Genomic DNA, 27,610 nt, shown 5'->3' with positions numbered 1-27,610 from the left:
CTTGATTTTTATTGACTTAAATGGGCGAGGGCGAGGGCGAGGGCGAAGGAGAGAGAGGGAGGGAGGGGGAGGGGGAGGGAGGAAAGGGAGATGAAGAACAAGGGTGAGCAAGTGAGCAAATGAATGAATGAATGAATGAATATCTTCCATTTGCTGGATCATTCCTCAAAGGCCCACAGTAGCCAGAGATGGCACAGGCTGAAGCCAGGAGCCCAGAAGTATATCTGTTTACCATGTGGGTGACAGGAATCAACTACAGGAGTCAACTACCCTGCCTCCTAGGGTGCGCATCAGCAGGAAGCCAGAATTGTGAGGGGAGCCGAGTTCCTGATAAGAGATGTAGGCATCCTTGGCTGGCACCATGGCTCAGTAGGCTAATCCTCTGCCTGCGGCGCCAGTACTCTGGACTCTAGTCCCAGTTGGGGCACTGGTTCTGTCCTGGCTGCTCCTCTTCCAGTACAGCTCTCTGTTGTGGTCCAGGAAGGCAGTGGAGGATGGCCCAAGTGCTTGGGCCCTGCACCCGCATGGGAGACCAGGAGAAAGCACCTGGCTCCTGGCTTTGGAACGGCGCAGCGCACCAGCCGTAGCAGCCATTTGGGGGGTGAACCAACATAAGGAAGACCTTTCTCTTTCACTGTTTAACTCTGCCAGTCAAAAAAAAAAAGATATGTAGGCATCCTAAGCAGCCTGCCTCCATATGCATATAAAAAGTCATCAGCGGGGCTGGTGCCATGGCTCACTTGGTTAATCCTCCACCTGCAGTGATGGCATCCCATATTGGCACCAGGTTCTAGTCCCAGTTGCTCCACTTCCAGTCCAGCTCTCTGTTGTCACCCAGGAGGGCAGTGGAGGATGGCCCAAGTGCTTGAGCTCCTGCACCCACATGGGAGACCAGGAGGAGGCAACTGGCTCCTGGCTTCGGATCGGCACAGTGCTGGCTGTAGCGGCCACTTGGGGGGTGAACCAACGGAAGGAAGACCCTTCTCTCTGTCTCTCTCTCACTGTCTGTAACTCTACCTGTCAAATAAATTTTTAAAAAAGTCATCAGAAAGTTCATGAAAAAATGTGGTTTTATGAAAAAAAAAAACTACATGCACGTATTTAAAAATATTTTGCACCAAAGTAAACCTTTAAATAATCATTTATTTAAAATGCAGAAAGCTACACATAGACAGAACTCTTCCATCACTGGGTACTTCTCTAAATGCCCACAAAGGCCAGGGCTGGACCAAGCCAAAGTTGGCAGCCAGGACCTTAGTCTACCCAAATGAGGATGGACTGGGTCCGAGGAAAGGTAAGTGCACCACTCACCTGTTCCCCAGCCTCCCGATCCTGGAGACAGACACAGAGGGAAGTCAAGTCAAGCAAGAACTTGTTTATTGCACGCATAACAAAGCCTTTTGAAGCACAAAACTGCAGAGTCATTGGGGCAGGGCATAAGGACCAACCAATCACTTAAAAGGTCAGTTTACAGGCCGTTTTTTTATAGGACTAGCCATATGTCTATACACTCATCATCAGTTGTCGTCACTTCCCCTGATGTTGTGTAGCCAATTAGCTTTGGTGGTAAACAACTTTGGGTTCCGCCCACCTTACTTCCTTTGGGTGCCATCTTTGAATTGCCTCATGTGTCTAATTTCCCCGCAGGTCCCTCCTTTTTTGTTTCAGCCGATCGCCCACCTCGTTTGAGGTTCGAGCATATGGACACCTCCATTAGGAAGTACGTCCTGGCTACACAGAGGTTTTATTATTATTATTATTATTAATTTTGTCATACTGACCTGTACTTCCTGGAGCCCCTCCTTTTTTGTTTTATTAAAAATGAAGCTCCTACGCCAACCCCTGTGGCACCCAAACCTATGAGTGTGGTTACTGCCACAGCGGTCATAACCTCTCATTGCTGACGCCGGTGTAGGCACACTGCCACTTCTTCATTTGGGTGATACAGTACGTGGGGGATGAGGATCATTAGCATGCAGGAATCATTGCTGTGTACCAATACCCCTGTCAAAATACAAAGTGTGAGTCCTGTAGCCCTGCATGGCCAAAACATCCCTCCCTTCTGGGGTGCCACCCATTGGCCTAAGGTCTCATTAACAATTTGACATCCGTTCCAGATATTTTCCTGAGACCCTTCTGACTAATCCAGTGACCCATCCCTGTAGTCTCACACCCCCATTGAGATGGGGGCTGGTCCCCCCTTTTTGTTTTAAAAGTTTTTCATTTAGGCCAGCCTCTTGGCCAGGCTGCCGGTGCTAGGCTCCTCAATGTGGAAGGTTCTGGTGAGGAGGTTGTAGAAGGAGCCGTAGCACACAGCCACCACAGTGCATGTGAGGCATATCACATTGTAGGGCATGCTGAAGTCCGGCGTTGGCAGGCTCACCAGCAGTGGCTCCATGTACAGTGTCGCACAAAGTAGCTGGGGCCATTGAAGACCGGGAATAGGGTACTGAAGAGGGGGCTCTCTTCCCAGTCCACTGGTGTGGCTGCCACCAAACTGGGCACAATGGCACTGAGGATGGGTGGGCTGACAGAGAAGCCGTGGTTGGGGTCTGGAGTGTACTCGGTCCACGTGAGCAAGGCTCACTCAAACTGGATGGAGATCTTGGTGACTGAGCTGGCGGGCAGCTGAATGAGCATCTCCAGGAGGTGGGGCTGCAGGCAGTCCTGGGCAGGCTGGTAGTGGATGTAACTTGGTTTGTTCTCCTTGCCCTTGGATGTGATGGTGAGCGTGTGCACGTAGAGCCGCAGGTACCAGGGCACAGTGTCCAGCAGCAGCACGGGGAAAACGCGGTATGGGTGGGTGTTGTACAGCAGGGTACTCAGCTGCCCCTTCTGCAGCCCGTAGCCACTCACATAGTGCTGGGCGTGCAGGAAGGGCACCGGTGGGGCCTTGCTCTCTGGGGTCTCTTCCACTTGAGCTGGAGGCTGAGAGAGCTGTTGATCAGGGCTGTGTCGAGCAGGTAGACTGCATAGGTCTTTCAGCTGTCCCGGATGACATCCTGGTACGTGGTAGTGGGTAATGGTGTGCATCAGCGGTGTGATCAGGGCCTCAGCCTGCAGGTGGAAGTGGTCCAGTGTGGCCCATGCTAGGGTGGTGGCGCACAGTGGCAAAGGGAGATTTGGCTCCATGGAGGAGCAAACAAGGCCAACAGCGGGGTAGGTGTGGTGCTAAGGGTGAGGCCCTGAGATGACAGGGGCAGCCAGTTTCCAAAGGTGGGGTCCCAAGCTCAGCTCCTACAGGGGAAGCCCTCCAAGGGGACACGGGGTCTGGGCTGACTTTTAAGAGGCAGCGGGCTAAGAAAAAGACCACCTGGGAGTCTGAAAGAGAAAGGGGAGGAAGATGATGCGACGGGCTGTGCAGGCATGGTCGTGGTTCTTAGCATTCTGCAGCAGAGGCTGGTAACTGGATGGCCAGTAGAACATTCACTGGGCGGTATCGGTGTGGATATGGCCAAGAAAGAGCTCCTCCACCAGGTGGTCCAGGTTGTGGTGCAGGTACTGCTTCTCCACCCAGACCAGCTGCAGCTCGTGCATGTGAAGTTCAAGGCTTTGGTGTACTCTCAGCCATTCTCCTCCCACCACAGGTTGTAAGCCACGTCCTGCACCCAGGGGTCCCCGTGGCCAGGAAGCCCGGGCATGTGTGGTTCATGCACTGGCTGAGCTGCTCAGTGACTGCCTCCAAGTGGCAGATGACCTGCATGGTGTGCAGCTGGCAGTCAGCTTCGCTGCCACCACGGATGATCCAGGAGGCCTGGCGGAGGTGGATCTTGCCTCAGATGATGAGGGTGTAGGTGGGGTTTGTTGCTGCCATAATAAAACTGGTAGACCTGAAAGTTGTTGTTGTCGTAGAATCTGTAAGACTGGGTGATGAACTCTGGACCCGATTTGACTTCGGGTCTGACTCCACCTGGCCCATGGAGACCCAGTGGCCCTCAGTGGTGGGTGGCATCTGCACGGTGATGTGCACGCCATTGTGCAGATGTTTCAGCATGTGATGGCACTGGGATTCCTTGAAAGCCCTCCAGGCGCTCTTGTCCAAGGACCTAGGATGGGTCCTGCTGTCTAGATGAGGGAGAGCAGAACCCTCTCCCAGCCTGTGCAGCAGGAGGGCCGGGAACAGGTATCTGAACAGGAGGCGACACGGCCAGGACATCTCCAGTGCTCCTCGGGGCGCGCCCGCTCGCCACGCTCCAAACTGGTGCTTGTGCAGCCCCGCAACTCGGCGCGCACCACCCTCCGCCTCCAGCTGGGTCCAGGAGTGCTCAGGCATGGGGCGTGTGCCGACACCACTCCTCGGCTGTAGCCTGCAGGCAGCCAGAATAGACCCTGGCCTCAGGCGGCTGCAGAGCACCCCATACCCAGTGGGCACAGTGCAGTGGTGCGAGGCGCACACTTGCTCGGCACTGTCAGGCCAGGGTCCATGGCCGGCCCGCGTCCACATCATGGCCTCTTGGCGAGCCACCCCGGCCTCTCCTCGCCCGGCCCTGCGTCCCCTGCTTTGTTCGGCAGTGGAGAGAGGGGCCCGGAGCTGCAGCCCTCCCCTTCCCCCGCCCAAGCTGCCAGCCCCAGCACTTACTGCCATCATCCTCTGGGTCCGCGCTGCCGCTCGACCCAGCAGGTGGCAGCTGTCGGCCCCATGCCGAGGCCACTGCTGGCCCGGGGCCACCCCTACCACTGCCACTCCAGCTCCTGTGGTCCCCACTGGGCTCCATGCGTGGTGATCCTCCCGCACAGTGTCGTGTGGGGACTCTGCCTGGCCCCAGCCGCCTGGCCCCAGGGTCAGCAGCACCAGCAGAGAAAGTGGCATAGCTGCTGCCATGCCAGTGGCTGCTCCCACATAGGTCCTCTCATTTCTCCTCCCTCCTCCTGAGCAATCGCAAGGGTCCAGATCACGTAGCTCCCTCCGTGGCTCTACATAGGGGGAGGCCACCTCTGCCCCCGGGAGGTATGGGGGGGGGTTCCGGTCCCTCTGGGGCAGATGGGTTAGGTGGAGTGACTTTTACTTTCGTTTTTGCTTCCTGATTACTCTTAGCCCATTCTCTTTCCCTGCCATCTTCCTCTGAGTCTTTGGGCTCTCCCAAGTCCTGTAAGGCCTTTAAGGTCTTGTCCTCTTTGGATGAAACTGCATTACCCATACTGAGGGTTTCACTTACCCTGGGAGACTGCTTAGCCTCAGCCGAAAAGTTACGGTTCGAGCCCCACGTTGGGTGCCAGATGCAGGGTCTTAGTTCACCCGAACAAGGATGGACTGGGTCCGAGGAAAGGTAAGTGCGCTGCTTGCCCGTTCCACAGCCTTCTGATCCCGGAGACAATCAGATGAAGAGGGGCGTCAAGTCAAGCAAGAACTCGTTTATTGCACGCATAACAAAGGCTTTTAAAGCACAAAACTGCAGAGTCATTGGGGCAGGGCATAAGGACCAACCAATCACTTAAAAGGTCAGTTTATGGGGCAGTTTTTTATAGGACTAGCCATATGTCTATACACTCATCATCAGTTGTTATCACTTCCCCTGATGTTGTGTGGCCAATTAGCTTTGGGTTCCACCCACTTTACTTCCTTTGGGCACCATCTTTGAATTGCCTCGTGTGCCTAATTACCCGCACATAGACAGAACTCTTCCATCCACTGGTTCCCTCTCTAGATGCCCACAAAGGCCAGGGCTGGACCAAGCAAAGCTGGCAGCCAGGAACTCAATGCAGGCCTCCCATATGGGTGGTAGGCACCCAACTACTTGAGCCATTTAACCTGCTGACTCTCAGGTGTGCATTAGCAAGAATGCTGGAATTAGAAGCAGAGCTGAGACTCAAAACCAAGTGCTCTGATACGTGAGGCAGTGATTCCAAGAGACATCCTAACTGCTATGCCAAATACCTGTCCCTAAATTTATCTTTTTTTAAAAAAGATTTATTTACTTGAAATAGTTAGGCAGAGAGAGAGAAAAGTCTCCCATCTGTTTGTTCACTCCCCATTTGGCCACAATGGCCTGTACTATGCCGATCTGAAGCTAGGAGCCAGGAGCTTCCTCTGGGTCTCCCATGTTGGTGCAGGGTCTCAAGGACTTGGGCCATCTTCCACTGCTTTCCCAGGCCAGAGCAGAGAGCTGGATCAGAAGTGTAGCAGCCGGGACTTGAATTGGTGGCCATATGGGATGGCGGCACTGCAGGTGGATGCTTTACCCGCTACGCCACAGCACTGGCCCCCGCATTGATATCTGAGGTTGATAACACACCCTGTTATCAAACAGTTTTGTCATCTACCTGTTCCTTAGCCCCTACCTTCAACTCCTGACTTGCAGCCCAACCTGCTCTTTTGCACTTCTTAAGACCTCCAGACCACCCCTTGGAGGATACTGCTACCCTCCTCATCCACTGGTAGATAATTAAACTTGCTCTTTCTTTCATCCTCCAGCTTTGTCCTCGTTAATCTGTCACTGTTGATGAGGACTTAGGTTTCAGTAACACTTCCACTAATGAGAGTCCATGCTCCACATGTTTAGACTTCTCTCAGCCAGACAGGACAGACCTGATGTCAAAGCTCACACACGAGGAAGAACAGGGAAAGAACACTCAAGGCTGCCTGGTGCCCAGGCTTTAATTCTAGGATGCCACTTATTCCTATTTTTCAAAAATTGAACTCTTCCTGGTACATCACTTCCCTTTTGTTCAGGAAAAGGGATGATAAGAGACCACCTGCTGGTGAAACAAGCAAACCTAAATTTCCATTATTTAAAACAAAAAGGACAAATAGATTTCCAGGATGTGGGCCAATGTAGGAAACATGGGGCTTGGCACTCACAGCTTCAAAACAAGAGAAAAGCTTAACAAACTGAAAATTAACTTTCCTTGGATACATGAGAGATGAGGTCACAGACAAAACATTCCTCCGAAAACGGATGTGACTGGCAGATCAAAGAATCACAGCTTTACCCAGGCAGAGGCCCCTGCTGGAGGTAGAACATGGGTGGGAAATCACAAATGGTAATAGGTGAATCCTGGGGGTCAATGTGGACTAGCTTAAGTGTTGAAAACTCCTGGGGCTGGCATTGTGTGTAGTGGGTAAAGCTGCTGCCTGCGATACCAGCATCCCATATGGGCACCGCTTTAAGTCCCAGTTGTTCCACTTCTTCTCCAGCTCTCTGCTAGTGTGCCTGGGAAGGCAGCAGAGGATGGCCCAAGTCTTTGGGCTCCTGTGCACACCCACATGGGAGACCCAGAAGAAGCTCCTGGCTCCTGGCTTCAGATTGGCCTAGTTCCAGCCGTTGTGGCCATTTGGGGAGTGAACCAGTGGATGGAAGACCTCTCTCTCTGTCTCTCTCTCTAACTCTGCCTTTAAAATCAATAAATTGCATGTGCAAAGGAAGTAAAATCACCCCTAGATGAGGTATTTGCAGTCCCAGGTTCATTGACATGTTAGTCACCATTGCCCAGCCAGAACAATTAGAGAAGAAAAAGAAACTAAAGGACCCCAGCTGGAAAGGAAGATGTGAAATTATGTTTGCATTAGGTGTGATCATGTATGCATAAATTTTTAAAATGAATGATCTACTTGCCTATTTGAAAAAGAGAAAGAGGGAGGGAGAGACAGAATCTTCCATCTGCTGGTTCACTCCCCAAATGTCTACAACAGCCAGATCTAGGCCAGGCCAAAGCCAGGGGCCAGGAACTCCATCTAGGTCTCCCACATGGGTGCAGGGGCCCAAGCACTTGGACCATCTTCCACTGCTTTCCCAAGACCCTTATTAGCAGGAAGCTGGATTGGAAGTGGAGCAGCTGGGATTCCAACCAGTGCTCTTAACCCACTTTATCCACTGCACCACAACACCTGCTCCACAAAAACTGAAGCCTCAACAAAAGTACTAGATAGGCTCAGGGCCAGCGCTGTGGTGCAGTGGGTTAAAGCCCTGGCCTGCAGTGCTGGCATCCCATATGGGCACCGGTTCAAGACCCAGCAGTCGAAGATGGCCCAAGCATTTGATCCCCACACCCACTTGGGTGACCTGGAGGAAGTTCCTGGCTTCACATCTGCCTAGCTCCAGCCATTGTGGCTATTTGGGGAGTGAACCAGCGGATGGAAGATGTCTCTGTCTCTCTCTTTTTCTCTTTCTGTAACTCTTTCCTTCAAATAAACAAATCTGAAAAAAGCTATCATATTTCTACACACAACAATGAACTGTCCAAAAAGTAAATTAAGAGAATCTCACTCAAAATAGTGTCATCGAAAATAAAATTTTTTAAGATTTAATTATTTATTTTAAAGTCAGAGTTAGAGAAAGAGAAGGAGAGACAGAGACAGAGAGACAGAGAGAGGGGGGGGGTCTTCCACCCACTGGTTCACTTCCCAGATGGCCCCAATGGCCAGAGATGCGCCGATCTGTAACCAGGAGCCAGGAGCTTCCTCCAGGTCTCCCACATGGGTGCAAGGGCCCCAGGACATGGGCCATCTCCCACTGCTCTCCCAGGCCACAGCAGAGAGCTGGATCGGAAGTGGCAGCCGGGACTTGAACCGGCGCCCATATGGGATGCTGGCACTGCAGGCAGTGGCTTTACCCACTATGGCATAGTGCCAGCCTCGAATAAAATTCTTAAGAATAAGCTTAACCACAGAGATGAAGAGTTGCACATGGATAACAATTCAGAAACAAAGAAGATCTAAGTAGACAGAAAATAACCCCAAGATCAGGGATTGAAAGGCTATTAAGGAGACACTATTACCTGTCTCCTAACTCCCAGCACTTGTGAAGGTGGCATCATTTGGAAATAGTCTTTGTGCATATAAGTAAGACCAGGTCATAGTTGATTGTGATGGCCCATAATATAGGACTGGTGTCTTTTAATAAATTGATTTATTGATATATAGCCAAGATGGCGGAATAGTGAGGGCGCGCACCGATAGTCTGGGAAAATTTAGTTGAATAAAAGGGGAATTACGGTAGCCTCAGAAAAAAGAACCAGGAAAATATTGCAGACAAAACTCTTCTGGATCCAGTGGGCGTGAATCGGAGGACCTACTGGGAGAACAAGGTCGCCCACCGCGCGCGAAAGCCGAACCGCAGGACCGAGCCGCGGGACTGAGCCGCGGAAGCCGAGCAGCGGGACTGAGCTGCGCAAGCTGCAGGGTCTGCCCGCAAGTGCTCGAAGGGGAGTGCAACAGCGGGGAGACTTGGGAAGTCCAGGGCTCCGAGTCCACACATCGGCGCTGGAAGGGGAGCAGACCTGCGTGGAGAGCGTGGGAGCCCACAGTTCGGGACATCAGCGGCAGACTCAACACACCAGCGCTGGAACGCGAGGTGAGCCGAACCTCAATAACCCGAGACACCGGCAGGCAAGCGGAGAGAGGAGACTAGAGGGAACGACCCCCGGGGCGGGGGGGACTTCACCAAGCTAACTGGAAGAGAGAGAGGGGGAAAAAAAAAGGTGACTGGTATGGACACGGGTTTCTCTCTCTCCGCTCACCTCTCAAGGGCGAGCAAGACAAAGAGCAGGCGCCATCTTGGACATACGTCATAAGCAGAGCGACCTCAGGTCTGCACCGGCCCTGAGCCTAGCAGAAAAACCTGACTCTGGGTGGGGTGAATTAACAGGAGATTAGGACTTAGTAAATTTATGGTGCTACTGAACTGAGACTGTGGAAAAAGAGACGGTGGGGGAGAGAACTCACGGAATTCACGTGAGCACTCTCCAGAGACGCTACAATTCCGTAACTTTGGCAACCCAGTGGGAGACTGAAGGAGAATTTGAGCCCACTCTAAGGGCCGAACAGATTCCCTGTGTGGTCCTTGGGAAAGAGCTTCTGATCTCTGGCTCCTGTGGGTATATCATTCGCCTGCTAACTACCTCCAACTTTGTTCAGCTGTGCAGAATAACTTCCCTGTTGAATCAAAAAAAAAAAAAAAAGAGAGAGAGAGAGGTTTACCACGCCTAACCTGGGAGTGTCACCTTAGGCACACCAAACAGAGCTCTCAGGCCACACCCATCTCAAGCCCTAAGGCTCCCTCAAAAACAGATAGTCCACTTAATCTAGAGTCGTAGTATAACAAGAAAAAGCACCACAGTGAAGAAACCAAATATCTCCAATATGACAAATAACAAACGCAAAAACCAAGGTAATAAAAACAAGGAAGTCACCATGAAGCCCTCAAATGAAAAAGACACCCCAATTCAAGATTATGAGGATGATGACATAGAAGAAATGCAAGAAGCAGATCTCAAAAAATTGATAAGAACATTAAGAAGTTCTCAAAAACAAATTCTTGAACTACAGAAATCCTTAATGGACAAGATAGAAAATCTCTCTCGTGAAAATGAAATATTAAGGAGGAATCAAAATGAAACGAAACAACTAGTACAACAGGAAACTGGGATAGTGACTGAAGTGAAGAATTCAATAGATCAAATGAAAAACACAATAGAGAGCCTTACAAACAGAATGGGAGAAGCAGAAGAGAGAATATCGGACTTAGAAGACAGAGAACAGGAAAGGATACAGTCAGACCAAAGAAAAGAAGAGGAAATTAGGAATCTAAAACATATTGTCGGGAATCTTCAGGATACTATTAAAAAACCCAACATTCGGGTTCTAGGAGTTCCTGAAGGCATGGAGAGGGAGAAAGGATTAGAAGGCCTTTTTAGTGAGATATTAGCAGAAAATTTCCCAGGTTTGGAGAAGGACAGAGAAATCCTAGTACAGGAAGCTCACAGAACCCCTAATAAACACGACCAAAAGAGACCCTCACCACGGCACGTTGTAATTAAACTCTCCACAGTGAAACATAAAGAAAAGATCCTAAAATGTGCAAGAGAGAAACGTCAGATTACTCTCAGAGGATCTCCAATCAGACTCACAGCTGACTTCTCATCAGAAACTCTACAAGCTAGGAGGGAATGGCAAGATATAGCCCAGGTACTAAGAGAGAACAACTGCCAGCCCAGAATATTATATCCTGCCAAGCTCTCATTTGTGAATGAAGGTGAAATAAAGACTTTTCATAACAAACAGAAACTGAAAGAATTTGTTGCCACTCGTCCAGCCCTGCAAAAGATGCTTAAAGATGTGTTACACACAGAAACAAAGAAACACGGTCATCAATATGAAAGAAGGTAAAGGAAGGAAACCAAGGAAGGAAAGCTCACAGCTAAAGATCACAGGGAATTCAAAGCATATATTAGAACTTATCTTTGGCAAATGGCAGGGCAAAGTTACCACTTATCATTAGTCACATTGAACGTGAATGGCCTGAACTGTCCAGTTAAAAGACACCGTTTGGCTGATTGGGTTAAAAAACAAAACCCATCTATTTGCTGCTTATAAGAAACACATCTTTCCAACAAAGATCCATACAGACTGAAAGTGAAAGGCTGGAAAAAGATATACCATGCCAACAGAAATGAAAAAAGAGCAGGCGTAGCCATCTTAATATCAGACACCATAAACTTTACCACAAAAACCATTAAGAGAGACAAAGAGGGACACTACATAATGATTAAGGGATCAATTCAACAGGAAGATATAACAATTATCAATGTATATGCACCTAACTACAGGGCACCGGTTTATCTAAAAGATTTGTTAACGGACTTAAAGGGAGACTTAGACCCCAATACAATAGTACTGGGGGACTTCAATACTCCACTCTCAGAAATAGACAGATCAATAGGACAGAAGATCAACAAGGATACAGTAGATTTAAACGACACTATAGCCCAAATGGATCTAACAGATATATACAGAACTTTCAATCCTACAGCTAAAGATTATACATTCTTCTCAGCAGTACATGGAACCTTCTCTAGGATTGACCACATACTAGGCCATAAAGCAAGTCTCAGCAAATTCAAAAGAATTAGAATCATACCATGCAGCTTCTCAGACCATAAAGGAATGAAGTTGGAAATTAGCAACTCAGGAATCCCTAGAGCATACGCAAACACATGGAGATTGAACAACATGCTCCTGAATGAACAATGGGTCATAGAAGAAATCAAAAGAGAAATCAAAAACTTTCTGGAAGTAAATGAGGATAACAGCACAACATACCAAAACTTATGGGACGCAGCAAAAGCAGTGTTAAGAGGAAAGTTTATATCAATAGGTGCCTACATCAAGAAATTGGAAAGGCACCAAATAGATGAGCTTTCTATTCACCTCAAGGATCGAGAAAACCTACAGCAAACCAGACCCAAATCTAGTAGGAGAAGAGAAATAATTAAAATCAGAGAAGAAATTAACAGGATTGAATCAAGAAAAACATTACAAAAAATCAGCCAAACGAGGAGCTGGTTTTTTGAAAAAATAAACAAAATTGACACCCCATTGGCCCAACTAACTAAAAAAAGAAGAGAAAAGACCCAAATCAATAAAATCAGAGATGAAAAAGGAAATGTAACAACAGACACCACAGAAATAAAAAGAATCATCAGAAATTACTACAAGGACTTGTATGCCAGCAAACAGGGAAACCTATCAGAAATGGATAGATTCCTGGACACATGCAACCTACCTAAATTGAACCAGGAAGACATCGAAAACCTAAACAGACCCATAACTGAGACAGAAATTGAAACAGTAATAAAGGCCCTCCCAACAAAGAAAAGCCCAGGACCAGATGGATTCACTGCTGAATTCTACCAGACATTTAAAGAAGAACTAACTCCAATTCTTCTCAAACTATTCAGAACAATTGAAGAAGAGGGAATCCTCCCAAATTCTTTCTATGAAGCCAGCATCACCTTAATTCCTAAGCCGGGAAAAGATGCAGCACTGAAAGAGAATTACAGACCAATATCCCTGATGAACATAGATGCAAAAATCCTCAATAAAATTCTCGCCAATAGAATGCAACAACACATCAGAAAGATCATCCACCCAGACCAAGTGGGATTTATCCCTGGTATGCAGGGATGGTTTAATGTGCGCAAGACAATCAATGTGATACACCACATTAACAGACTGCAGAAGAAAAACCATATGATTCTCTCAATAGATGCCGAGAAAGCATTTGATAAAATACAACACCCTTTCATGATGAAAACTCTAAGCAAACTGGGTTTGGAAGGAACATTCCTCAATACAATCAAAGCAATCTATGAAAAACCCACAGCCAACATCCTATTGAATGGGGAAAAGTTGGAAGCATTTCCACTGAGATCTGGGACCAGACAGGGATGTCCACTCTCACCACTGCTATTCAATATAGTTCTGGAGGTTCTAGCCAGAGCTATTAGGCAAGAAAAAGAAATTAAAGGGATACAAATTGGGAAGGAAGAACTCAAACTATCCCTCTTTGCAGATGACATGATTCTTTATTTAGGGGACCCAAAGAACTCTACCAAGAGACTATTGGAACTCATAGAAGAGTTTGGCAAAGTAGCAGGGTATAAAATCAATGCACAAAAATCAACAGCCTTTGTATACACAGACAATGCCATGGCTGAGGAAGAAATTCTAAGATCAATCCCATTCACAATAGCTACAAAAACAATCAAACACCTTGGAATAAACTTAACCAAGGACGTTAAAGATCTCTACGATGAAAATTACAAAACCTTAAAGAAAGAAATAGAAGAGGATACCAAGAAATGGAAAAATCTTCCATGCTCATGGATTGGAAGAATCAATATCATCAAAATGTCCATTCTCCCAAAAGCAATTTATAGATTCAATGCAATACCAATCAAGATACCGAAGACCTTCTTCTCAGATCTGGAAAAATTGGTGCTGAAATTTATATGGAGGCACAAGAGACCTCGAATAGCTAAAGCAATCTTGTACAACAAAAACAAAGCCGGAGGCATCACAATACCAGATTTCAGGACATACTACAGGGCAGTTGTAATCAAAACAGCATGGTACTGGTACAGAAACAGAAGGATAGACCAATGGAACAGAATTGAAATACAAGAAATCAACCCAAACATCTACAGCCAACTTATATTTGATCAAGGATCTAAAACTAATTCCTTGAGCAAGGACAGTCTATTCAATAAATGGTGCTGGGAAAATTGGATTTCCACGTGCAGAATCATGAAGCAAGACCCCTACCTTACACCTTACACAAAAATCCACTCAACATGGATTAAAGACCTAAATCTACGACCTGACACCATCAAGTTACTAGAGAACATTGGAGAAACCCTTCAAGATATTGGCACAGGCAAAGAGTTTCTGGAAAAGACCCTGGAGGCACAGGCAGTCAAAGCCAAAATTAACTATTGGGATTGCATCAAATTGAGAAGTTTCTGTACTGCAAAAGAAACAGTCAGGAGAGTGAAGAGACAACCGACAGAATGGGAAAAAATATTTGCAAACTATGCAACAGATAAAGGGTTAATAACCAGAATCTACAAAGAGATCAAGAAACTCCACAAAAACAAAACCAACAACCCAATTAAGAGATGGGCCAAGGACATCAATAGACATTTTTCAAAAGAGGAAATCCAAATGGCCAACAGGCACATGAAAAAATGTTCAAGGTCATTAGCAATCAGAGAAATGCAAATCAAAACCACAATGAGGTTCCACCTCACCCCGGTTAGAATGGCTCACATTCAGAAATCTACCAACAACAGATGCTGGCGAGGATGTAGGGAAAAAGGGACACTAACCCACTGTTGGTGGGAATGCAAACTGGTCAAGCCACTATGGAAATCAGTCTGGAGATTCCTCAGAAACCTGAAGATAACCCTACCGTTCGACCCAGCCATCCCACTCCTTGGAATTTACCCAAAGGAATTTAAATTGGCAAACAAAAAAGCGGTCTGCAGCCTAATGTTTATTGCAGCTCAATTCACAATAGCTAAGACCTGGAACCAACCTAAATGCCCATCAACGGTAGACTGGATAAAGAAATTATGGGATATGTACTCTTTAGAATACTATACTGCAGTAAGAAACAACGAAATCCAGTCATTTGCAACAAAATGGAGGAATCTGGAACACATCATGCTGAGTGAAATAAGCCAGTCCCAAAGGGACAAATACCATATGTTCTCCCTGATCGGTGACAACTGACTGAACACCAAAAAGGAAACTTGTTGAAGTGAAAGGGACACTATGGGAAACGGTGACTTGATCAGCATAGCCCTGACTGTTAATGAACAACTTAATACATTATCCCTCTTAGTAGTTTTTTTGTCTGTTCTACTTAATATGACTGATTTAATTCTGTAATTAATACACAGTTATTCTTAAGTGTTGAAATTTAACTGAAATGTGATCCCTGTTAAACATAAGAGTAGGAATAAGAGAGGGAAGAGATATATAATTTGGGACATGCTCAAGCTGACTTGCCCCAAATGGTAGAGTTAGAAACATACCAGGGGACTCCAATTTAATCCCATCAAGGTGGCATGTACCAATGCCATCTCACTAGTCCAAGTGATCAATTTCAGTTCGCAATTGATCATAATGAAAGGACTAAGAGTCAAAGGGAGCACATAAGCAAGTCTAGTACCTGCTAACACTAACCGATAGAATAAATAAAGGGGAGAGTGATCCAACATGGGAAGTGAGATACTCAGCAGACTCATAGAATGGCAGATGCCCTAAATAGCACTCTGGCCTCAGAATCAGCCCTAAAGGCATTCTGATCTGGCTGAAAAGCCCATGAGAGTATTTCAGGCATGGAAAGCCAAGACACTCTGGCAAAAGATCTCTGTGAGTGAGATCTCAGTGAAAAGAACAGGTCTTCAAAGAAGGAGGTACCTTTCTCTGAAGGGAGGAGAGAACCTCCACTTTGACTATGACCTTGTCTAAACAAGATAAGAGTCGGAGAACTCAAGGGGCTTCCATAGCCTTGGAAACTCATGACTGGAGCATAGGGAGATTACTGATGCCATAGACAGGAGTGTCAATTGGTAAAGTCAACAACAGGAGTCACTGTGCACTTACTCCTCATGTAGGATCTCTGTCATTAATGTGCTGTTCATTGAGATTTAATGCTATAACGAGTACTCAAATAATATATTTCACTTTGTGTTTCTATGGGGGTGCAAACTGTTGAAATCTTTACTTAATGCATACTAAACTGATCCTCTGTAAAAAAAAAAAAAAAAAAAAAAGAATAGAAACTATCAACTCCCAACTTGACTCTCACTGGGATTAAACATGACAATAGGTCTGATCTGATTTCATCATCATTAAAAAAAATCATCTATTATTTTTCACTTTATGTTTCTGTGTGGGAGCAAGCTGTTGAAATCCTTACTTAATGTATACTAAGCTGATCTTCTGTATATTAAGATAATCGAAAATGAATCTTGATGTGAATGGAAGGGGAGAGGGAGTGGGAAAGGGGAGGGTTGTGGGTGGGAGGGACGGTATGGGGGGGAAGCCATAGTAATCCATTATTCGTACTTTGGAAACGTATATTCATTAAATAAAAGTTAAAAAAAAATAAATTGATTTATTTAAGGAATTTATTTGAAGGACAGAGAATAGAGGGAAAGGGGGAGAGAGAGTAGAAGGGAAGAGGGAGAGGGAGAGGGAGGGAGAATAGAGGGAGAGGGAGGGAGAATAGAGGCAGAGGGAGCTCTCCCCACCATGGTTCCCCCCTCAGATGCCCACAGTGCTGAGGCTGGACCAGGCTGAAGTCAGGAACCAGGAGCTCCATCCAGGTCTTCCACAGGGGCAGCAGGGACGGAAGCACTCGAGCCATCGCCTGCTCCCTTCCTAGACGTGCGTATGCAGAAAGCTGGGTTGGAGGCAGAGGGGAAACTCGAACCCGTGCACTCTGAGGGGATGTGGGTGACCCGAGGTGGGGACTTGGCCCCTGCACCCCACGCCCACCCATCCAAGCGCGAGTTCAGAACACACGATTTCATCATCATTTAAAAAATCATCTATTTTTCACTTTATGTTTCTGTGTGGGAGCAAACTGTTGAAATATTTACTTAATGTATGCTAAACTGATCTTCTGTATATAAAGAGAATTGAAAATGAATCTTGATGTGAATGGAAGGGGAGAGGGAGTGGGAGAGAGGAGGGTTGCGGGTGGGAGGGACGTTATGGGGGGGGAAGCCATTGTAATCCATAAGTTGTACTTTGGAAATTTATATTCATTAAATAAAAGTTAAAAAAAAGAACACACGTGTCCCCTCGGCTTTGGGGAGCACACCTGCATTTTCCAGGGTCGGCCCTGTGTCTCGGATTCAGTCTCTGGCTTTGAACTTGGACCTCTTCCTTGGAGTTTCTCCTCAAGCCCTGAGCCAGGGACTTTACCTCCTGGAAGGGCAGGTGACACCTGCACAGCAGGTGCTTGGGGGGCAACGTTCTTTTTCCACCACGATGCCAGAAAAAGCCCCTCTGCTGTTTCCGGTGAGCGCGAGAGCCTGCACTGCTGAGGGTTTCCTCTGTCTGCTTCCCTCTCAGAGAAGCCGCATTAGTCTTCTGCCCATGGCTGCTTTGGAGCCAAGAGTCCTTCACGTCCTGGCCATCACCACTGCCTGCAGGGGTCTTCCTGCCTCTCACTCCCACCATGGATTTCCAAGGCCATGCTCCTCATTGGAAATCATGGAAAAGGAGTTTTATTAACCATGTATTTATTTATTTGAAAGGCATAGAGAGAAATAGAGATAGAGACAGAGATACAGAGACAGAGAGAGAGGTCTTCCATCTGGTGGTTCACTCCCCAAATGGCTGCAATGGCTGGAGTTGCACCAGTCTGAAGCCAGGAGCCAGGAGCTTCTTCCAGGGGCCCAAGTACTTGGGCCATCTTCTACTGCTTTCCCAGGCCATAGCAGAGAGCTGCATTGGAAGACGAGCAGCTGGGACTTGAACCGGCGCCCATATGGGATGCTGGCACTGCAGGGAGAGGCTTAGCCCATTATAGCACGGTGCTGGCTTCTGGCCTCTCAGATTCCTTTTCATGACATCGTCTTTCAAGATTGGCTCAGACCCTTCCCCAAGCCCTGTTTCCTGTGCACAATCCACCCCCCCCCACTCCTCACCTTGTTTCTGCCTACTTAAGCTGATGACAACTGATCAAACACCGATTCCCTTGGTGGCCTTCCAACTTCCGCCCAACTGCTTACTTGGAGGAAGGACTTGGTGGTCCTTGGCAGCCACTGACACAGGGTTCCACCATCCTTTCAACCCTCACCTCTTGGGCAAGACCCCGAGAGGGAGCAATGATTGGCTTTCTCTGGTGTGCTAACAGCACATTTTCCTACCTCGATCTAGCCCATCCACCACACCTCTACATCTGTCTAGCAAGACTACACACACACACACCCTTTTGATTGATAGGCAAGTTTGAAACAGGTTAATGCAGAGAACTTTCTGAACTGTAAAGGGGGGAACAGGTGTCAGGAGAGGGGTTCCCAGATTGCCAGGGTCCACCCACTAGCAAAGACCCCTCCAGGTGCCCACAGGGCCTGAACAGGCTGAAGAAGGGCATGGGGGTACTGAGAGTTCCCGCTGTTACCTGGAGGGGGCAGGCAGGGGGTTCCTGGCTCCCGGGCCCAGGTTAGGAAGATGGAGATGAGGCCCACCTGGAAGCCCCTCCTGGTGCCCCCTGTCTGCACACTTGCTCCTGGGATTGTGTGCACCTGCTGCTGCCCTGCCTGCCATGGCCCCGACACCCTACCTCCCTCTTCCCCCGTAGACACTGGGGCTTTTGTTGTGTGTTGACTGTGTCTGGACCCTGGGAAAAACCGATCTGGAGAAAAACAGATCAAAGGTTCTAGATTTTTCTATCTTTTGGTTACTTTGGTTAAAGGTGGTGCATTTTTATAAATGATTGAGACTATATTAGATATAATTACAGACAATAGCTTTAAAAATTCAACACATCTTTTGCATTGTGGCCATTTTTTTAGATTTATTTATTTACTTGAAAGGCAGAGGTCTCCAGAGAGGCAGAGGCAGAGAGAGAGAGAGAGAGAGAGAGAGAGAGAGAGAGAGAGAGAGAGGCTGACTTCCATTCACTGGTTCACTCCCCAATTTGCTGCAATGGCCACAGCTGAGCTGATCTGAAGCCAGGAGCCTGGAGCGTCTTCTGGGTCTCCCATGTGGGTGCAGGGGCCTGAGGACTTGGCCCATTTCCTTCTTCCCTCCCTCCCTCCCTCCCTTCCTCCCTCTCTCTCTCTCTCTCTCTCTTTAGATTTGACTAACTTGGTTTTTAATGATTTACAAAGGCTTTAGGTAGAATTAGTTCTCTTTGAATACAGTAACTTTTAAAAATTACCTCAACTCAAAGCTTAACATTCCCAAAGTTTAAAATAACCTAGTGTGCAATCCAAATTAAAATAAGCTGACCCTTCTCTGCAAACCGGCAGAGGGGTCAGTGTATCCAGAGAAATGCACCATCCATCATGTGTTAGTGTTAGGATAAACACTAACACCAAACAGGTCAATTTTGTATAAGCACTGCGCAAACAGTGCATTTACTTAGCAGTTGGCTGACAACCTTAATTAGCTGGCAGATAGCTGGGAGCAAGGCAGTAAGGACAGATAGACAGAGGTAACAGAGACACAGGAGAGAGCCAGCGAGCGAGCCAAAACCCGGAGTGACAAACAGAACATCAACTAAGAGGCTGCGAGGCCCCACTCAGAGCTTATTTTATAAAATCCAAATAAAGTCATATTTTATCTACTTCTAAAGGAAAGAGTTGAGAAATTTCCTTCAAAGATGGTTAGAAATTTTTTTAAAATATAGGTGGCTTTGGAATGAAATTTTCAGTTATCTAAGAAAACATCTAAAGTGATTTCACCTGTAGTGAAACGTTGGGCCATTTTCCACTACTTTCCCAGGCCATAGCAGAGAGCTGGATCAGAAGTGGAGCAGCTGGGACTCGAACCGGTGCCCATATGGGATGCCGGCACTGCAGGCAGCAGCTTTACCCACTACACCACAGTGCTGGACCCACCTGATTGCATTTAACAATGAAAGTCAGGTGTTTAGTTGTATCGTGTGTATCTAGTCATGTCTTTGGGCTGTCTAAATGACTATAGGCAGGGACAAAGTAAGACTGACTTGAAGGTTTTTAGAGGAACGGTCTGTGTTGTGGTGCAGTGGGTTAAGCCACCGCTTGCAACACCAGCCCCCTATGTTGGAGTGCCGGCTGGAGTCCCAGTTGCTCCACTGCCAATCCAGCTCCCTGCTAACGCACCTGGGAAAGCCAAGGGTAGATGGCTCAAGTAGTTGGGCGCTGTTACCCATGTGGGAGACCTGGATGGAATCCTGGCTCCTGGCTTCTCTAAATCTGTTTTAATAAACCTTAAAAAAATTCAGAGAAGAGACTTGGAGGGGTTGGTGTTCTATGGCCAGAGGGCATTGACAGCAGCCAGAGCAGGGGATGAGGGAAATAAGTGCCTCTCTCTGAAATGTGAATTAAGGAAGAAAAGGGTCTGTGTGTGTGTGTGTGTGTGTGTGTGTGGTTGGGTGGATTTCTGGGGAAAACCTTCCAGAAAAACCACAAAAAGCAAGCACACAAGACAGAATTGTAAAAAGGTGCAGTCATTGGAGGGATTCTGGGAACCGAGTCTGGTGGGAAAACAGACTGACTGCTTTGTTGGCCAAGGCGACATCGACAAACTGGAGATGACACTGTGGATTGAGCCCTGATGTGCAACGTGGGAGACAATTAAAAAAAAAAAAAACAAAAAGGTAGTGCAGGGAGCTACTGGGGGCATTACGTCAGCCCCACACCAGCTCACAGCTGATTGGCCTGGGGGCGGGCACCTACTCAGCGTGACCAATGAGAGGCCTCGGCGGCTCCTTCATAAGCACAGGGAGGTGGTGGCGACAATAGGTGCAGCAGCTTTCCCACCATCCTCTGCTTGGTGCCGGCGTGGCTCAGGGCTCGAGGTGTCATGCTGCAGGGCTGTAGGTAGGTTCTGCTTCTCACCTTTGAGTCCAGGTCTACTTCATCTCAGTCCTTTGTTCTTGCTTGGTTTGCCTGCTTTAAGACTTATTTGAAAGGCAGCATTACAGAGAGGCAGAGAGCTCTTCCATCATGCTGGTTCACTCCCCAAATGGCCCCAATGACTGGGGCTGGGGCTGGGGCTGGGCCAGGCCAGAGCCAGGAACTTCTTCCAGGTCTCCCACATGGGTGCAGAGGCCCAAGCACTTGGGCCATCTTCTACTGCTTTCCCAGGTGCATTAGCAGGGAGCTGGACTGGAAGTGGAGCAGCTGGGACTCAAACCGGCACCTTTGTGGGATGCCAGTACTGCAGGCGGCAGCTTTACCTTGTGCCACAGAGCTGGCCCTGCTTTAGGTTGTTTTTAAACGCTGCTGAGATAAATGTATTCTGACTGGTACTCCAAAGCATGGCCTAAACTGTAACTAGCTTGATAGTCTAAAGCTGGAGATGTTAAAACCCAATTCCTGAAGATTCTGCGTGTTTTCCGCCCTTTGCTTCTACCGCCCATTGTGTGTCCATGCTGTCTCCAGGTTGAAGCTCCGTTCCTCCTGCAGGTACTGCTCACACACCATTAAGGCTGTGATGGAGCACAGGAGTATACTTGGTTCTCCTCACCACTTATTTCCGTGTTATTTGAAAGGCAGACAGACACAGTGAGCGCCTATCCCTGGTTGACTCCCCAAATGCCTGCAACAGCTGAAGCTGGGCCAGGAGCCCCTGACTCCACCTGGGTCTCTGACGTGGGTGGCAGGGACCCAGGGACTTGAGCCATCGCCTGCTGCTTCCCAGGTGCAGGTCCGCAGGACGCTGGAATTGGGAGCGGAGCTGGGACTGAAGCCCAGGTGCTCCCATATGGGATTTGGGGGGTCTATGGAGGCTGCACCAAATACCCACCCCTCTATCACTACTGACTAATAGGCTGTTGCTGGTATGTGCTGGCAGATTCCTTGACCAAACTCCCAACCGGGCTTCCCTGAGCCCTCTTCAACCAGGCCTCCAGCCGACTTGAACAAATGCGAAGGGTTCCTAACAACTGTAGGCTGCAGCCTTCATCTGCCTGCTGAGAAGACTCAAGATGGCCAAGCAGGTTCATGGCTACAGCCAACACCTGGAGGAAGGGCCCCCACCTCCCGGCTTCTGGGAGGGCAGGAGCTGACATCAGTAAGCACCTTAGCTAACACGGATGGGTTTCACGTGGTCCGAAAGTCCCCTTGCTGCTGTTCCTAAGACTACACTTGCTTGGCTGAACTCGGCCATGTTTACCGTCTTCCCCATGCTCTGCTTGAGTGCCTGGATTCCAGAACTAAGTTCCAGATCAAGTGAGGACACAGTGACTCCCTCTCTGAATTGTCCATTGATACACTTTGCTCGTTAGGGGAAAATCCCACTTCTGGGGTATCTTTCTCGTGGTTAATATAATTCTTAATTGTGTTAGTACGTCAACTACAGCCACTGAAAAGGTCTCTTCCTAGCCTGTGGCTCCTCGCCCCCTCTTTTTTTTTTTTTTTAAAGATTTTTTTATTTACATGAAAGAGTTACACAGAAAGGAGAGGCAGAGAGAGGGCTTCCATCTGCTGGTTCACTCCCCAAGTGGCTGCAGTGGCCGGAGCTGCGCCGATCCAAAGCCAGGAGCTTCGTCTAGGTCTCCCATGCAGGTGCAGGGGCCCAAGGACTTGGGCCATCTTCTGCTTTCCCAGGCCATAGCACAGGGTGGGATCAGAAGTGGAGCAGCCGGGACTCGAACTGGTGCCCATGTGGGATGGCAGCACGGCAGGCGGCAGCTTTACCTGCTACACCACAGTGCCAGCCCCTTGTACACTGTTAATGCTAATGAAGATGCTGAGAACCATCTCGGTCAACTAAGCCAGGAGCAAGGGTGTCTTGTGACCAAAAACTGGAGCAGCCAAGAGCTACCGCTTACAGGGCTTGTTTTCAGGGAACTTCTACCTACTCATGAAGTTCTGGGATGGATGACGTCTATTCAAAGGGTGGTGGATGCATATGCCCACGGAGTTATTGAGGTAACACGAGTTTCTCGTTCAGTTGAGGGTGGAGAATGAACAGTGAGGGGCTCGGGCTTCCTGTGTTAGGTGAGTTAGATGAGGCTGCTGCTCGGGCATGGGGTCCTTCAGCCTCAGCTGGGTCCGGCTACTATGGCGCATTCACCGCTAGATGGTCTCGAGCCAACTCATGTCCACATACAAGGACATCAGGTTGGTTTTAACCAGCATCGAAACAGGATTGGGCCACTTATTTTTACAGATGTATTTGAAAGGCTGAGTTAGGGAGAGGTCTGCCATCTGCTGGGTCACTCCCCAAATGTCCGTGAAGGCTGGGCTGTGCCAAGTCAGATCCAGGAGCCTGGAGCTGCTTCTGGGTCTCCCACGTGGGTGGCAGGGGCCCAGGCTTTTGGGCCATCTTCAGCTGTCCTGAGCACTTTAGCAGGGAGCTGGTTCAGAAGTGGAGCAGCTGGGTCTCCAATGGGCGCCTATATGGCATGCAGGCATCACAGGTGGCAGCTTAACCTTCAGTGCCACGATGTCAGCCCCGGGTCATTTTCTTTAAGTAGTGGGCTGTGCTGTTAGTTCCACTTCTTGGCTGCTGATCCCGTGAGGGTAGAAGCTCGCATCCCGATCCTGGGCTCCCAGCTCGGAGCTGACATCCCCTCCCGTCCCGCTCACTCACCCTTGGCCCCTGTTATCTCCAGTCAGCGGTGACTGGTGCACCCTTGCTCCTTGCTTTGTGTTTGGTTGGTGGTCCAGCAAGATGAGATCCTGTCCCGGGGTCTATCTCACTACCTCTCAACAGCCTGTGCTGTGGCAGAAGCAGATGGGCAGTAGGGGGCTGTGTTTTCCTTTTTTATTTTAAAAGCCATGAGTAGTACCGTGGGATAGGATGGTAATGAAAGTAGTCCATCTGCCACCCCCATTCCCACTCCAAGTGGTAGTGGCTTCTTGGCACAAGTTGTTGGTCTTATACTAATTTCTGTGTTACTACCTGGTCTCCACATGATGCACACTGTTAAGTCCATGTTTTCCCCCCTAGGTTTGTCAATTTCCTGCTTTTTCCTGTCCTGAAACAGGATTATCCATTTATTTAAGAGATTTTTTATCTATTTGAAATGCAGAGTTGGGAAGACAAGTCTTCCATCTGCTGGTTCATTCCCCAAATGGCTGCAACAGCCAGGGCTGGTCAGAGTTGGAGCCCGAATCCTGGAACTCTGTCCAGGTCCCTGTGGAGGTGGCAGGAGCCCTAGCACTTGAGCCTCTGTTGCTCTCCTGGGCACAGGAGCAGGGAGCTGGATGGGAAGTGGAGCAGCCAGGACTCAAGCCGGTACCCATATGGGACACTAGTGTCGCAGGCAGCAGCTTAACCCACTATGCCAGTCCCTGGGATTATCCATTTTACCTCTTCATTGACACACCATTCCTCTTACCCTCATATCAGTCCTTTAAGTTGACTAACAGCCACAGTATTTTTCTCTGACTATTTACCATTTGCCTGTCTAAACATCCATCAACATAGAGGGAAGATATTTTGGTCTCCATCCCTGCCTCCTGGCCAGAACCCCTGGAGCCCTTGTGGTTTCCCAAGTGATGAGGGCATACGAGCACCTGTTAAATTTTCATTACCCATCCACCCCCCCCCCCATTGCTGAGGTCATTCAGGCACAAGTAAGGTGAATAGAACCCTTTATTGGCAATAAGCCCCTTTAACCACACCTCAGTCTAGCCTGGTGTGGCCACTGGGAAAGCTGTTGCCAGAGCAACCAGCTACAGGACTAGAGTTCCACCCCCTGACCTCCCGGGGAGCAGGGCGAGGCTGGAAGTGGAGTTTAGTTGCCTGTGGCCAGTGATTCACTCAACTGTGCACATGGAACGTGACCTGAGGGCACTGGGTCTGGAGCACTCCAAGGTGGGGAACGAGCTGGCGGCAGCTTAGCCCACTGCACCGCAAGGCGGCCCCAGCCACGAGGGTGTGCACCTTAGCTCCTTAGCTCCGTGCATTTAAGGCCAGGCAGTGGGAAGGCGGTGCCTAAGCAGTTGCAGATAGCGCTGTAGAGTGTAGCCTTTGTGCCTGGCTGTTCGCTGTGAGAAATCTCCCAAATCGATGCACTTAGGCTCCTGGTCTGTCACCTGGCAGACTCCTGGGCTGAGGGCCATTGTGCTTAGAGGCTTGGATTCCTGGCTGGGAAAGGAAGCTGGGCCTGCCCATCAGTCCGCTTTCCTGGGGCCATGCCTAGGCCACCTGCCTGGTTTGATTCTTGGTGGCTTCCCTGTCCCCTTACAAGCTGAGCTCTGAGCTGCGGTCTACACAGAAGTTAAGCCCTCAGTGCACCTTCTCTCTGGCTCCTGAACCTGTGCATGTGCTGATGGGAATTCCCTGGGGGGGGGGTTGGCAGGGGACACAAGCTCTCTCCACTTAGACCTGTTAAGGAACAGCAGATATGCTGAGATGCCTGTCTTCCTGCCAGCCCCCGAGTGTCCAGGACTGGAAGAAGCCCCTGTGGCTTCTCTTGGGCAGAAAGGGAGCTGTGGGTCTCTGCTCGAGGCATGAGCAGGGGTGGGTGGTGAGGATGCTGCTGTCAGCGGGGAGGCCTGGGCTGCCCTTGCGTGACATGGGAAGAGGCTGAGCGGTGTGGGATTGCTTGAGGGTTCCCCCGTCTTGTTCTCGGGTTGGTGGAGATGCACAGACCAGTCCCCCTCTCGGTGTCTTGTATCTTGCAGTGCGGAGCCTGTGAGTGCTGAGGACTCGGCTGTGTCCTGTCCCTGGAGAGCTCCCTCTTCCTGACCCTGCCCTCGATGAGGGCCGCTCGAAGATGGACAGTGATGGCACAGGCCTGGCCCTCTCCTTGCCTCCAGCTGGCATCATCGAGTAGCCATGGCTCAGGAGTTGTGGTCCCGCTGCTCACCCAGGTAAGGCTGGAGCAGGGGGAGGTGCGGGCAGAGGCACAGTCAGTGTGCTCACCCAGGTAAGGCTGGAGCAGGGGGAGGTGCGGGCAGAGGCACAGTCAGTGTGCTCACCCAGGTGAGGCTGGAGCAGGGGGAGGTGCGGGCAGAGGCACAGTCAGTGTGCTCACCCAGGTGAGGCTGGAGCAGGGGGAGGTGCGGGCAGAGGCACAGTCAGTGTGCTCACCCAGGTGAGGCTGGAGCAGGGGGAGGTGCGGGCAGAGGCACAGTCAGTGTGCTCACCCAGGTGAGGCTGGAGCAGGGGGAGGTGCGGGCAGAGGCACAGTCAGTTAAGGCTGGAGCAGGGGGAGGTGCGGGCAGAGGCACAGTCAGTTAAGGCTGGAGCAGGGGGAGGTGCGGGCAGAGGCACAGTCAGTGTGCTCACCCCAGGTGAGGCTGGAGCAGGGGGAGGTGCGGGCAGAGGCACAGTCAGTGTGCTCACCCAGGTAAGGCTGGAGCAGGGGGAGGTGCGGGCAGAGGCACAGTCAGTGTGCTCACCCAGGTAAGGCTGGAGCAGGGGGAGGTGCGGGCAGAGGCACAGTCAGTGTGCTCACCCAGGTAAGGCTGGAGCAGGGGGAGGTGCGGGCAGAGGCACAGTCAGTGGGAGTCACCCCGGGGTGGGAGCCTCCGTGGACGTGCACCTGTTGGGTGTAGGTCAGGTCTGCCTGAGGTGGGCAGGAGTGGGGACGGCCCTCTGACAAAGGGCTGCGTGCGAGAAGGGACGAGAGGCCTGCAGGGAAGCATTGTGTGGACAAACCCCAGTGCCTGGGGTGGCAGGTGGGGTGGGGCAGCTGGTGGCCTGTGGAGGGACGGGGACCAAAGGCCTGTTGCATCCCAGGGCTGCGGCTGCTTGAAGGAGCCTGTATCCTTGCCCATCTTCACAGAAGGCCAAAGCTGAGGGTGCTGGGCTTTACCTAGGAGGGAGATGTGCTGGGAGATCTCTCATCCCTTTTGTGTCTTGCACACGCATATGCACATGCACACGCACTAGCCAAGGCAGGGCCGGCCTCGGTCGTGGCCAAGGCCAGGCTAGTAAAGAATCCAAGGGCGGAGCCTCCATGGGTCCCAGAGCTGGGGGACTCTTGCCTTGCTCTCATCTTCAAGGGCAGAGGGGCATGGTCTCCTGCTCTGACAGGAAGTCGCCACTTCCTGTCCTGTCTCCTCCATGCCCGGGGAGGGTCTCCATGCCTCCAGGGCAGGAAGCTGCTCGCTCATGGAGTGCCCTGCCCCCTGTGGTGAAGATCCTGGGGAAAGGGGAGCCGATGTTGGCAGCCACAGGCTGCAGGGTCAGCCAGACCCGACCTGGCTCCTTCCCCCTCCCCCACCCCAGCAGGAGCAGACCTGCTCACACCACGGTGCATCTCCAGGAACTCCTGTGGCCTTCTTCTCCTGGCTGGATAAGCTGGACTACCTCCGTAAGCTTTGCTGTCTCTTGGGCCAGCCACACAGCTGCCAGGTGAGCACGTGGGAGGGTTGTTTGAATACGAAATGGCCTGTGTAGTAGACTCCCAGGGGTCCCTTCGTAGGATCCCAAGCTGGGTGGCTGAAAACATGGTAATGTATTCCCTTGTGAGTGAAGGCTGGACGTCGGAAGTCAAGGTGTGGACATGGCCGTGCTCCCCCCAAAAGCTCCGGGGGAGGAGTTGTTGCTTGATGTTCTACCTCCTGCTGCTTGCTGGTGATCCTTTGTGCTCCTTGGCACGTCAGGGCAGTCTGCCTCTGCACATGGCTTCTTCCCCTGTGTGTCTGTGTCTCTAAGGGACTGCAGTCAACAGACTAGGGGCCCACCCTCTAGTCT

General features: G+C 49.8%; 2 pseudogenes; both read right to left on the bottom strand.

Annotated features, from left to right (window-relative positions):
• Window positions 1–2,224: 2,224 nt before the first annotated feature.
• On the bottom strand, window positions 2,225–3,023 carry LOC127485152 (GPI transamidase component PIG-T pseudogene; annotated as a pseudogene).
• LOC127485151 (protein APCDD1 pseudogene) overlaps window positions 2,889–27,610 on the bottom strand; it is a 98,595-nt pseudogene continuing 73,873 nt past the window's right edge.

This window comes from Oryctolagus cuniculus, chromosome 21 (assembly GCF_964237555.1).
Source record: "Oryctolagus cuniculus chromosome 21, mOryCun1.1, whole genome shotgun sequence".
NCBI classification, from domain to species: Eukaryota; Metazoa; Chordata; class Mammalia; order Lagomorpha; family Leporidae; genus Oryctolagus; species Oryctolagus cuniculus.
This window is presented reverse-complemented; position numbering and strand designations above follow the sequence as displayed.